General features: G+C 31.1%; 1 long non-coding RNA gene and 1 pseudogene across 1 annotated transcript; one reads left to right on the top strand and one right to left on the bottom strand.

Moving 5' to 3' along the window:
- Positions 1-776: 776 nt before the first annotated feature.
- On the top strand, positions 777-3,785 carry LOC106335054. Its single transcript, XR_001268704.1, has 4 exons — positions 777-1,007; positions 1,082-1,155; positions 2,620-3,177; positions 3,254-3,785. It is a non-coding gene; the product is annotated as an uncharacterized LOC106335054 (long non-coding RNA).
- A 5,556-nt stretch (positions 3,786-9,341) lies between these two features.
- On the bottom strand, positions 9,342-10,435 carry LOC106330893 (annotated as a pseudogene).
- Between the last annotated feature and the right edge of the window lie 780 nt (positions 10,436-11,215).

The raw sequence follows: 11,215 nt of genomic DNA, 5'->3' as shown, positions 1-11,215 counted from the left end.
AGAAGCACAAAAAATAAGTTATTATATTCTTTCATATTTAGCGTTCATCAAAGTCATGTTTCTTCTATTAAACACGAAACTCTATTCGTTTATAGATAAAAAAAATTGTGAAGAATTTCCACTAATTGTTATCATCAAATTTATAATCTTTATTTCAATTTAGTCAATGCTAAATTAAATCAAAAAGATCAAAAGAAGACTAAGAAAATAAGAAGCATGTTTGCGATGAATTGTTATTTAATTATAGTTCAAGTGTTTTACAAATCAGGACTATTTTATTATTGTAAAAAATATGGTAATAATTATTAGTAAAAAATTAACTTATGATTTTCATACGTTGTTATAAAATATATACATATTTACATGTTTCTATTTTTTGATCGGTTTTATTCGGTTTATTCGGTTTTATCGGTTATATACCGAACCATATCCAAATCCTACGGTTTTTTAAAAATCATATCCATTCGGTTTGTATGGTATATACCAAATCCAAACCATATTATCTATTTCGGTTCGGTTCGGTTCGGTACGGCTCGGTTTTGCCATATTGAATAGCCCTAAACATGAAAATGATCTAACTAGCACCATTTTTTTTTAAATGAACAAAATGACACTCAAAGATGGAAAAGTAAAAAAAAATCTTTTTTTTTTGTTTATGAAACACTGTTTTTTATGAACGAAGACACACTTTGCAAACTTTATTACACAAATATTACATATAATCAGCATCATTACTATATAAACAAATTTTAATTTGTCAAACTTGGTCCGGGAGCATTAACTCTCCTACCAAAATCTTCTTAATACACATGATTATATCATTTATACGAAATCATTACACAATTCCATATATATATCAATCTTCGTGTGAAAAGGAAAGTTAATATTCTTCACAAATGTTGCTTTTTGAAATAATGTAATCGATTTCTTTGCTTATCCTATCTCCTTCTTGCCGAAGCCAACATCTGCTCTCTACCATCTTCTCACGACCATCCTCCAGAGACTCTGTAAGTTAAGTACGATCAATACTAACTCAACATATTATAAAGCACATACGTATACTGATATACCTGATCTATAGTGAATTGGTTGTAGAATCGCTGCACAAGTCAGGAATGGATAACACACCTTCCGAAGAAGTCATAGCACTTGCAGGTAAACAAGTCATCTACTCTTCCTTCTCTGCAATGTCCAATCGAAATGAAACCATGGTTAGATTTCTGTCAATAAATATGTGAATAGTTTATCTAAAAAAAATAAATTTTTTTTTTTTTTTTTTTGGTCAAAAATCTAAAAAAAAATAAATATATGTGAATAAAACTAAGAATGATAATTAAAATATTGTTTCTTTCTGCATCGCAATATGAATATTGAATATGCTATGTTGCTTTTGAAAACTGTAAATAGTAAACAACAAAATAACTTTATTATTCGTTACTTTTAAGCTAGACTCTACACCTAAGTTTTATAATTGTTTGAATCATTTTGTGGCGTTACTATCTTGGTTGCAAAACGTTAAACAAAGCCTTTATTTACCAAATACTGGCTGGACAATATAAAGAAGAAGTATAGACTAAATATAAAAAAATACTGAGGAATAGTTGCAAAAAACCAACTCCGGTTTACATATGTTTTTATTTTATTACATATGTTTATCGAAATAAACATCACGACCTTCAATTCGTACAGCAATCCAAATTTTTTCAATCAAAAATAAAATACTAAATTTCTAAACTAAACATTTAAATATGAGGGCATATCAAAAAAATAAAACAGGTATGCATTATCAATTATACATTGTAATTTACATATACTTATACTACTATACATGAAATGGCCTGTCTATTAGATTTCAACCGGTTTTGGTTGGTAAAAATAAATAAATAATTTTAGTAAGATTATGCGGAATTTTAGATATATTGTGCGTACAATGAAATAAAAAATAAACTACCCAAATTAATATAATAATATATTGTAAAATCTCAAGCATATGTATAAATTTTTTTTAAAAAATTAAATTTTAATATTGAATTAATAATTTATTTTTCCTTTGTTGATATGTAAAGATATTTTTTGTTAAATTTTATTTTAAACTTTTAATATCTTTTAAGATATGCAGTTACAATGTGATTATTTAAAAAAAAAATTATATAATTAAGATATAATTATATTTTTTCTTATATTATTATTTGTCTTATATATAGGGTTAACTAAATATTTTCTTGAGACCAAAAAACTCAATATACTAATTTTAATTTTTTATTAAAAAGAAAAATTAATTTGTTTCTAATCTCGAGACCATATCTGTAAAATATTATTTATATTTTTTTTGCTGTAATTATAAAATATTATAGACAACTACAAATATATGAAAAATAGAAGAACATTTCAGTAATACTAATTATAAATTTTGTTTTGGTAGCATTAATCTGTGAGGAAATATATATTTTAACTGTCTGGCTATTATATATTTCGTAGGACCAAACAAGTTAATTTTGAAAATATATCCCTGTGTGTAATAATTATAGTTGGAAATACATGTATCTTATTACAATTTATAGTTTCTTTTGTAAAGTTCTAAAGAATGTACGCCCTTAATTAAAATCGCATGTTTTACAGTGACATCTCACATGCAACACATTACTCAAAGAATCCACCAACTTCAGGAAGAGATTTCAGTGCGCCCTATCACGGTATGTATAAGAAGTGTTTGGGACATCAGAAAACACCAAACATATAATACTCAAATTTGCATCGGCTTCATGTGCTACGACCACCACGTAAGCCTTTTATTAAAACTTTAACATATACATATATATGTATTTTTCAATCCAACATATTTGATTTAAACTACTCACTATTTACTTAATTGGTTCGGCGCAACAAAATTTGTTCACATTCATGGACAACTATTTGAAGGTCGGCTCACCGGAAACATTTAGCCAAATGACCCAAAAAATTTAACTGAGGGAGATATATATGAATTTTCAGGATTTTCTGTCATACATAATTCACAACATCGAAACCTCACCCAACTGCCGTATTACATTCAGATCGACCAAAAGACAATAACATCGAAATTTACAGACATCGGGCCAATATTTCCAGTTCACAATTTCTCTCCTCAGAATTACAAAAATCTATTGTGCTTAGCCACTACACCCACCCACTTACTAGGTAAGTAAGTCAGCCCAATATCAATTAAACAAACATGGATGTTTATTCTAACTCAAAAATCAAAATCAATGTGCAGATGTCGTCGGGCAGATACTCTTAATACAAAAAAGAAATCCGTACCACCCATAAATCAATACTGATACCACGATTGGTCTACTGCTGAACATGTAAGTCTAACACAATAGGTAAAAACGAAATCATAATTCTCTTCATACATACACCTCTATCTCAGGTCGATAATGGTTAAACTCATACTGTGCGACAAGTAAGCAGCAGATTTTAGCATCCTACAAAGCAAGAAAAAAAAGAAATTTAAAGTTGTCATCATCACAAGCATAATTCATAAACTTTTCCAAGGTAAATAATTTTTTTAAACACATCAAAAAATAATACAGATCTAAATTTTTTTTTCTCAACAGAACAATAATATCCAATATTTTCCAGGCAAACTACTACTCAGTTCATAACCAGCAACAAATTTCTACTTCAACAAATCAATTGATTACATAAAGCATTTCAAAGAGCGAATAAGAGATAATGCAAAAGCATGCAGCAAAGAATGACTTTAATTCATGCATCATTCGGATTATTATTCTCTTTCCCACACAACTTGATACCTAGATTTATTTATATTTTAAACAATTTTATCATTGTTTTTTTTCTTAAAATCTCTTGTTCTCTATAAAATCTAAAACTCAACTTTTGTTTTTCAAACTTTACTAAAAAATTTAAATATATAGAGAATAAATAAAAAAGAAATAATCCGCACGTAGCGGAGACAAATGATCTAATACTTCTAAAGCCTTTAAATCCTACATCATGAACTAAAGTTTGATTAGTTATCTTTGTGGAAAATCATACTTCTGAAGCCTCTGAATTCTACGTTAAGAAAATTATTTTCTCTTTTTTTCTGTTCAACTTAAATGAAAAGATAGTCACTGATACTGATTGATGCAGGTTGTCTAGCGTGCAGGTTGAGTTTGATTCATGAGTACTTTTAAAAAGGTTTAGTAGACGATTAGTATATTGGCAACTGGTCGTGATTTTTCTTTTTATTTTTTCGAGCAACCTGGTCTTGATTCAGTGTTGTGGAAAACCCAAACTCAAAAGAAAAACAAAGTCGGTGATCTTTCCTAGTCATACTTTGAAAGCCTTTAAATTCTACATCAAGAATTAAAAAGTTTGATTAGTTATTTTGGGGAAAATCAATACTCAAAAGATATGAATCATACTTTTGAAGCCTTTAAATCTTCTAAACATTATTTGGAAAGTGATTTTGTAAGTTTTGTTTATGTATCATCACTACATTCATTTAAAAAAAAAATGATGACATGATTTAGTTAGAAAATGACATGGTTTCCTTCTAATTATGACATGTACAAATTTAATGATAAAACTTTGATTTTTTTTTGTAGATTTTTAAAATAAAATATTTGTATAATATGGCTACATACCATATATAAAATGTAAGTTATATTTATAATTATTATTAAAATTGTAAAATAATATAACTGTAAATATATAGTTTATTTAAATAAACTTATGATAAATAGGTAATTTCCTATCATTATTAATAGTTTATCAAAGTTAATTACAAAAGAATTTTAACAGATAAATTATGACATTTTGATTAAAATTTTATGAATAACTAAACAAGTAATTATTGTATAACATTTAAATCCAATATTTGATTTGAATGTTATACATTTTTCTTTTAACAAATAATGTTTGAATCTTCTAAACATTATTTGGAAAGTGATTTTCTAAGTTTTGTTTAGTCTATATATTATCATAAAAGAAAAATGGTGACATGATTTAGTTAAAAAAATAACATGGATTCCTTCTAATTATGACATGTACAAACTTTGACTTTTGGTAAGATTTTTAAAACAAATTAGTTATAGAATATAGCTACATACCATAAACGTAAGCTATATTTATAATTAATACTATAATTATAAAATAATTTAACTGTAAATATAAGTTTTATTTAAATAAACTTATGATAAAATAAGTAAGTAATTTCATATAATTATTAATATTTTATCCAAGTTAATTATAAAAGAATTTTAACTAATAAACTATGACATTTTGATTAAAAATTAAAATTTTATGAATAACTAAACAAGTAGTTATTGTATAACATTTAAATCCAATGATCCAAATAATTTTAATCAAATCAATTATTGTATAACATTTAAATCCAAATCATCTATATATGACTTGACAACACTACATATATAATAGAACTAGTTACTAAAGAAAACAACTAGCCTTTCTATAATAGGAGTATTTATATAAGAATGCATATGTATGGTATATATAGAAGATTGGGAAAATATGAAGTGTCTTGTGAAATGCAGTTTGACTAAGCTGAGATTTAAGAGAAGATTAAAACTTTACATTCTCAATTTATTTGGATTCAAAACAAACTTATATTTATGAATGTTTGTTAAAACTGAATTATATTGGTTGAACACTTGTCTGAAATTACATAAGTTTGTCTCCGTGGAATTGACTCGGATGGCATGCTAAAAATATTGGATCATTTAACCAAATCTAAATTGATTGCTGCATATAGACTAAAGGGGACCTATTCAGAGCCGTACTTGATGTGTATTCAAAAATGCATTGAGTTTAAAGGGCCCCAAATTTTCCAAAGTGTAATGTTTTTTTTTTGAACTTAAAAATGGTTAAATCCGGGTCTATTAAAGACACAGACCTAACCTCCGGATAAATCTTCTCCCGGATATTCAAATGAACCGTAAGCATGGATCCATATCCGCGTGGCTACATGTGGAGCTAATAATTTCGCACTAGAAAGGAGTCGATCCCTGATCTGGACCAACAGGACAATTCTTCCTCTAGTGGAAACCACTAGGCCACCACGACTTGGTACAAAGTGTAATCTTTCATAGTGGTTTTGTGTTAAGGTTTCTTAGCACTCGCATTTAATGATCTGTGTTTGAATCCTTGTGTGTATATTTTTGGACTATAAGTTTTTTTTAATCAGTTGGTTACCAAAAAAAAAGTTTTTATAGTAGGAAAACCAGATTCTAAATTAAAAAGGAATCACAAACCCATAAAGAAATCTGAATGGAAAATCGAAAAGGAATCATGTCAAGTTTTATTGGTTAAATAATAATTTTCTGGATAAGTTTTCCAAAAACGCTATAAATCAAAAATCTTAATTTGATTTAGACATATTTCAACATCGTTTTATCGTCTTTCGAAGAATTTTTGATACATCACACTGCTTTGTTTTTTTCCCATGGCACCATCCATGTTCTTTTATACATTAGTATTTTCTTTCTCTTCTCGTTTTTGATATAGTATATTATTCATTCAAGAAAAAAAAGATACATGTTATGATTTTGTTTTCATGATTTTTTATCCTCTCAAAACTACATATTTATTAGTTACTAGTGGTCTTCCGATGCTATGCGCCAGGTTCGTACATTGTGTTGTCTAATAAGCTGGAATTGCATTCTCTGATTGAATTTGTAAACCACGTTAAGTTGATGTATTCATATTTTGGCCTATTCAATTTTGTATAAGAGTGTTAGTAAGAAAATACAGCTAGGTAAAGTAGCGAAGATTTATTGAAAGGTCATTGTGTTTTGTAATAATAGTTGTCATGGTTGATGCTTTAATATTTATATATTTTACATTTCTACGTATGAAGTGTTTTTGGGGTTGCTGTTTTTTTGGATGATAAAGTGCGAAGTAGGAAAATAATTAGATGAAGACAAATAATTTAGCAGATTTTTAATAGAAAGAGAGAAATTTCAAAGTTAAGAAGATAACAAAAGTGCTATTGGAAATTAGAACCCACAAGCTATTGTAAGACGTGCAAGCACCATAGATTACTTTCTCTGCAAACCGGACAACTTATTTTGGTACGAAGCCACTGATCAATGCAATTAAAATGAAAATTACGGCCGCAAGTAAGAGAGCAAATATGGTTTCCATCGTTGTAATCTCTGAAGCATACAATGCATATATTGTTTATCTCTTCAGTAGTTGGAGGCCTATTGGTACTCTCTAGGTCGGTGATGGTGAGATCAACATCGAGTCTTGATGTTGCGTTGGGGTTGTAGTCTATGATAGGTAGACTAACTTGGAGATCATTGCTAAGATATTGTTGTTGTCTCTTACTTCATTCATCACGTATTGAGTTGTTTTTTCAATAAAGTATGTTGAATTGGGGTGATGGATGTCATGGTATGTTAACATGAATTTCATGCTCTCAGTTATTGAGTCATTAAAATACTTGAATTATTTGATCGAGTGTGAATAGTACATGGTTAAGAGACAATGTGTACTTTTTATGATATTATTTCTTTTTTCCAAACTAATTTTTTTAATTAGTCTTGATTATATATTAATATATTAATTTTTAATATTAATTTTTATTAGAACCTTCCATGATAATATGTGAGAAAAAAAAATCATGAATAGATATTATTGAATTTTTATTATATTAATCGCTATTTTATATTTGGTTATATTTAAACTGCACTATTTATATTATTTAAATATTTTTAATCAGATATAAACAAAACGTAAAATATAGAAGTTTCAGTAATATTTTAGATCAATTCAGGAATACTCCAGTTGGAAAACTATTTTTCAGGAGCATTGCTAAACCTGAGACAGTAAGAAGCATTCTTAGCCAGACATTTGACAATACTGCTGTAAGTTGTATGATTATTTATATCTTTTAGGTGAGCTTAAGGAATATTTGTTTGCAATTTAGTGCTACTATGATAGCTCAAGTAACGGATGAGCTAGTTGAGGCAATTCTACGGTCAGGTCTTGAGCCTGGTGCAGTTGATGTCGTCCTTGAATTCATTGGTTACTCTGGTCGGCCGCTTGCAGAGGATTTACTCCCACAGGTCAAGGTGCGTTACTCTGATCTTACTCCTTAGCCGTACTTAAAACCAAATCCTTTAAATTTTTTAGTGGGGGAGTTTCATGTGAGCCAATCAAGCTTGGACGAGCTTATGGTGAGTGATTTTGATGCGGTTGAAGAGATTGTTGTTCTGCCTAAAACCCGCCACTGTCCTCATGTCTCTCCTCTCTCTCCAATAAAGTAACCCTCGATTCTTCTTCTTATTGTTGTATTTCTGTAAATTTTGTAGGATGAGAAGCCGGAAATGGTGAGTCCACTTATTGAATCATTAGTTTTGAGATATTCAAAGTCCAGTACAGCCCTTGCTCCAGGCATTTGATCTCAGTTTCTTTTACATTTTCGCATATCTGTACAGAAACATATCATCTGAACCAGCATGAACTGTCTACATGTGAGAACTCAGTGTGACAAAACAGTGACTGTATGCATATATTTGATGAAGTAGAGAGCTCAGATAAGGAAAGAAAGCCTTTTGCTCCAGACTTGCTATCAAAATAATAAAAACCTGCACTCATTTTCTATAATCCAAAAGCAGGAGAATCTTATCTACAGCCGAACAAAACAAAGATCTAATTAAATAAGTCTTTTCACGTCGTTTACCATTTCAGTAGCGACATGCTCTCTCTTGTCCTACCACTTTTATCTGACCAGTAGACACCACCTGAGACATCCTTCATAGGTTTGTTGTTGACGAAGCAATGTTTCCCCCAAATACTTGTCTGAAACATTCTTACAGCTTGTATAACAAAAAAAGAAAGATAAGAGATTTATTTTCCATGGGACTTTGTTGAAAATCTTATTATCCCTATTAGAAATCTGAGACTTCTCAGATCTTAAAGTTTTTTACTTTACCAGTAATTTATCTCACGTGATTGTGAATCTTGTGCCTTAAAGTCTCCTAAGACAAATTTCTCCGGTAAACTTTAGGCGTCGATCGGAAACCTGAAACAGGTTCAGACAATAGCTAATCAGGCTTGATTTTTTTAAACTGGATTTGTTTACGGGGTTGAATGATGTAAAACGGATCCTATAGCCAATTACGATAATCTATAGATGACAAATCAGTTTATCATCAGGATCCAGAATTCAAAGAAATCAAGCTTTTACCTCTGTAGTGGTCTTCTTCTTCAAAACGTTAATACACGGAAAAATTCAAGACTCGATAATACACGGAATATTACAATGATACAATCGTCAGAACAAATTATTATTATATCAAATCTAAAAGTTGACAAAAAAAATATCAAATCTAAAAGTCTTCGTCGAGAGAGAGCACATGATTATCAAACGCGCCGCCTCCATTAACGCTCGATGTAACAGAAGCCTTCTGGTAATCACCAACTCTCTTCTCGAAGAAATTTGTTTTACCCCGAAGAGAGATCAACACCATCCAATCAAACGGATTCGCCACAAACTCGATATACTGACTCATCAGGTCACGGTTCATCCCCACCAGCGCGCACAGGAGCGTGTAGCACACAAACTCCCTCTCGATCTCGACGGCGTCCCAGACGATCGACTTCACGCGCTCCTCCTTGAGATTCGTCCTCAGGAGGGTGTAGATCAGGCAGGCGAAATCGCAGTGCAAAGCCGTCGTCTCGAGAGATCAACTCGTTGGAGAAGGTCAAACCAGGCATGAGCCCTCGTTTCTTGAGCCAGAAGATCGAGCAGAAGCTACCGGAGAAGAAGATCCCTTCGGCGCAGGCAAAGGCGACACTCCTCTCCGCGAAGGTCTGAGATCCGTCGATCCACGTCATCGCCCACTGAGCTTTCTTTTGCTAAGAAAGGAACGCCTATTTATAGGATCCAATCCATGAAGAATCTGAAGAGATCGAAAGATCTAGTGAAATGAGAAGTCGTGGGGGAAGAATTAACTGAGATTAAATGCTCAGTTTATGGCTAGAGCAAAAATCGTACTGATTCCATTACTCTGGTTCGACGATGAAGATTATAGAAAACCCAACGAAACCAAAACGCGTGACTTACACAAACCAATCAGCGCGACGACACTTGGCATGAAAGCCCCCACCTTCCAGATCGACGTGGATGCAGGAAATGACAGATATTTCAACTTTATATATATAGATATGAAATGGCCCCAATTTTTTAAAACCGTCTTAAGCCTTTAGATACCCTCTCACGGTACTGGAATATTGTAATTTGTAACTATCGAAAACTCTAGTGGGAACTTCGGTGCAAGGGTGATAAGTAGAGTTTACGGTGATGACTTGCCCTTCAAACCATCGTCTTTGTCTTCTGATTATGTCGTGTTGAATAGTCGCGAGTACGTCATCATCTGTTTCTGCTTATGATCTATACCAACTCAGGGACTCCATTCTCCATACTTTACTAGACAGTAGCCTTAGCCTAAGCCCTTTGATGATCTCCATACTAGGGTCCTCGTTGTGGGCTAGATTGGGGTCGAGAGAGGTGTAACTAGGGCTCATATAGTTTGTGTGTTACATGGAGAGTTTTTATTTGAATAAATAAAATATATAGCTAACTCATCATAAAACTAACAAAGGAAATGAAAATTCAAAACGGTTATTCTATCAAGTCTACCTCTTGACAATACGGGAGAAAATATAACCAATGGTCCTTGAATCTTTTGCTAATCCGTCTGTCCGGCCATTCCGACTCCCAGGAATATGAGACAGTCTTAGATTTGAGTTTATTATGGGCTTCCAACTTAAAATCATTTGGTAATTAGTGGATTGGCCATAACCCTTTATATATTACTTAATGTCCCTTAAAATTTCCGACGTGGGATATAATATATATATCCATAATAGATGTTGATGTGATGTGTTTATTATTTGCTTTGATTCTTTCCACAGAGCCATCTATTGTCTCCGCACAAGCGCGAGGTTGTGGACAGAGTTCTTGTTTCATCTCAATATTTGTTAAGGGTATTGTAGCTGTGAATTTTGCGTTTTGGGTTGATCATTGTTTTTCAAGTTTTTTTATTGTTATAGGGTTAGAGTTGTGATGATGAACTGCGTATGCACTGTTCTGCACTCACGAAAAACAAAATTGTATTAGTAATGTGATTGATATAGTTCATGGTGTTGTTTGCTGTGTCACTGAAACTTATTGTTTGTTTGTCTTTTTAATTTGTTACTT

Source organism: Brassica oleracea, chromosome C3 (assembly GCF_000695525.1).
Source record: "Brassica oleracea var. oleracea cultivar TO1000 chromosome C3, BOL, whole genome shotgun sequence".
In the NCBI taxonomy this organism is placed as follows: Eukaryota; Viridiplantae; Streptophyta; class Magnoliopsida; order Brassicales; family Brassicaceae; genus Brassica; species Brassica oleracea.
This window is presented reverse-complemented; position numbering and strand designations above follow the sequence as displayed.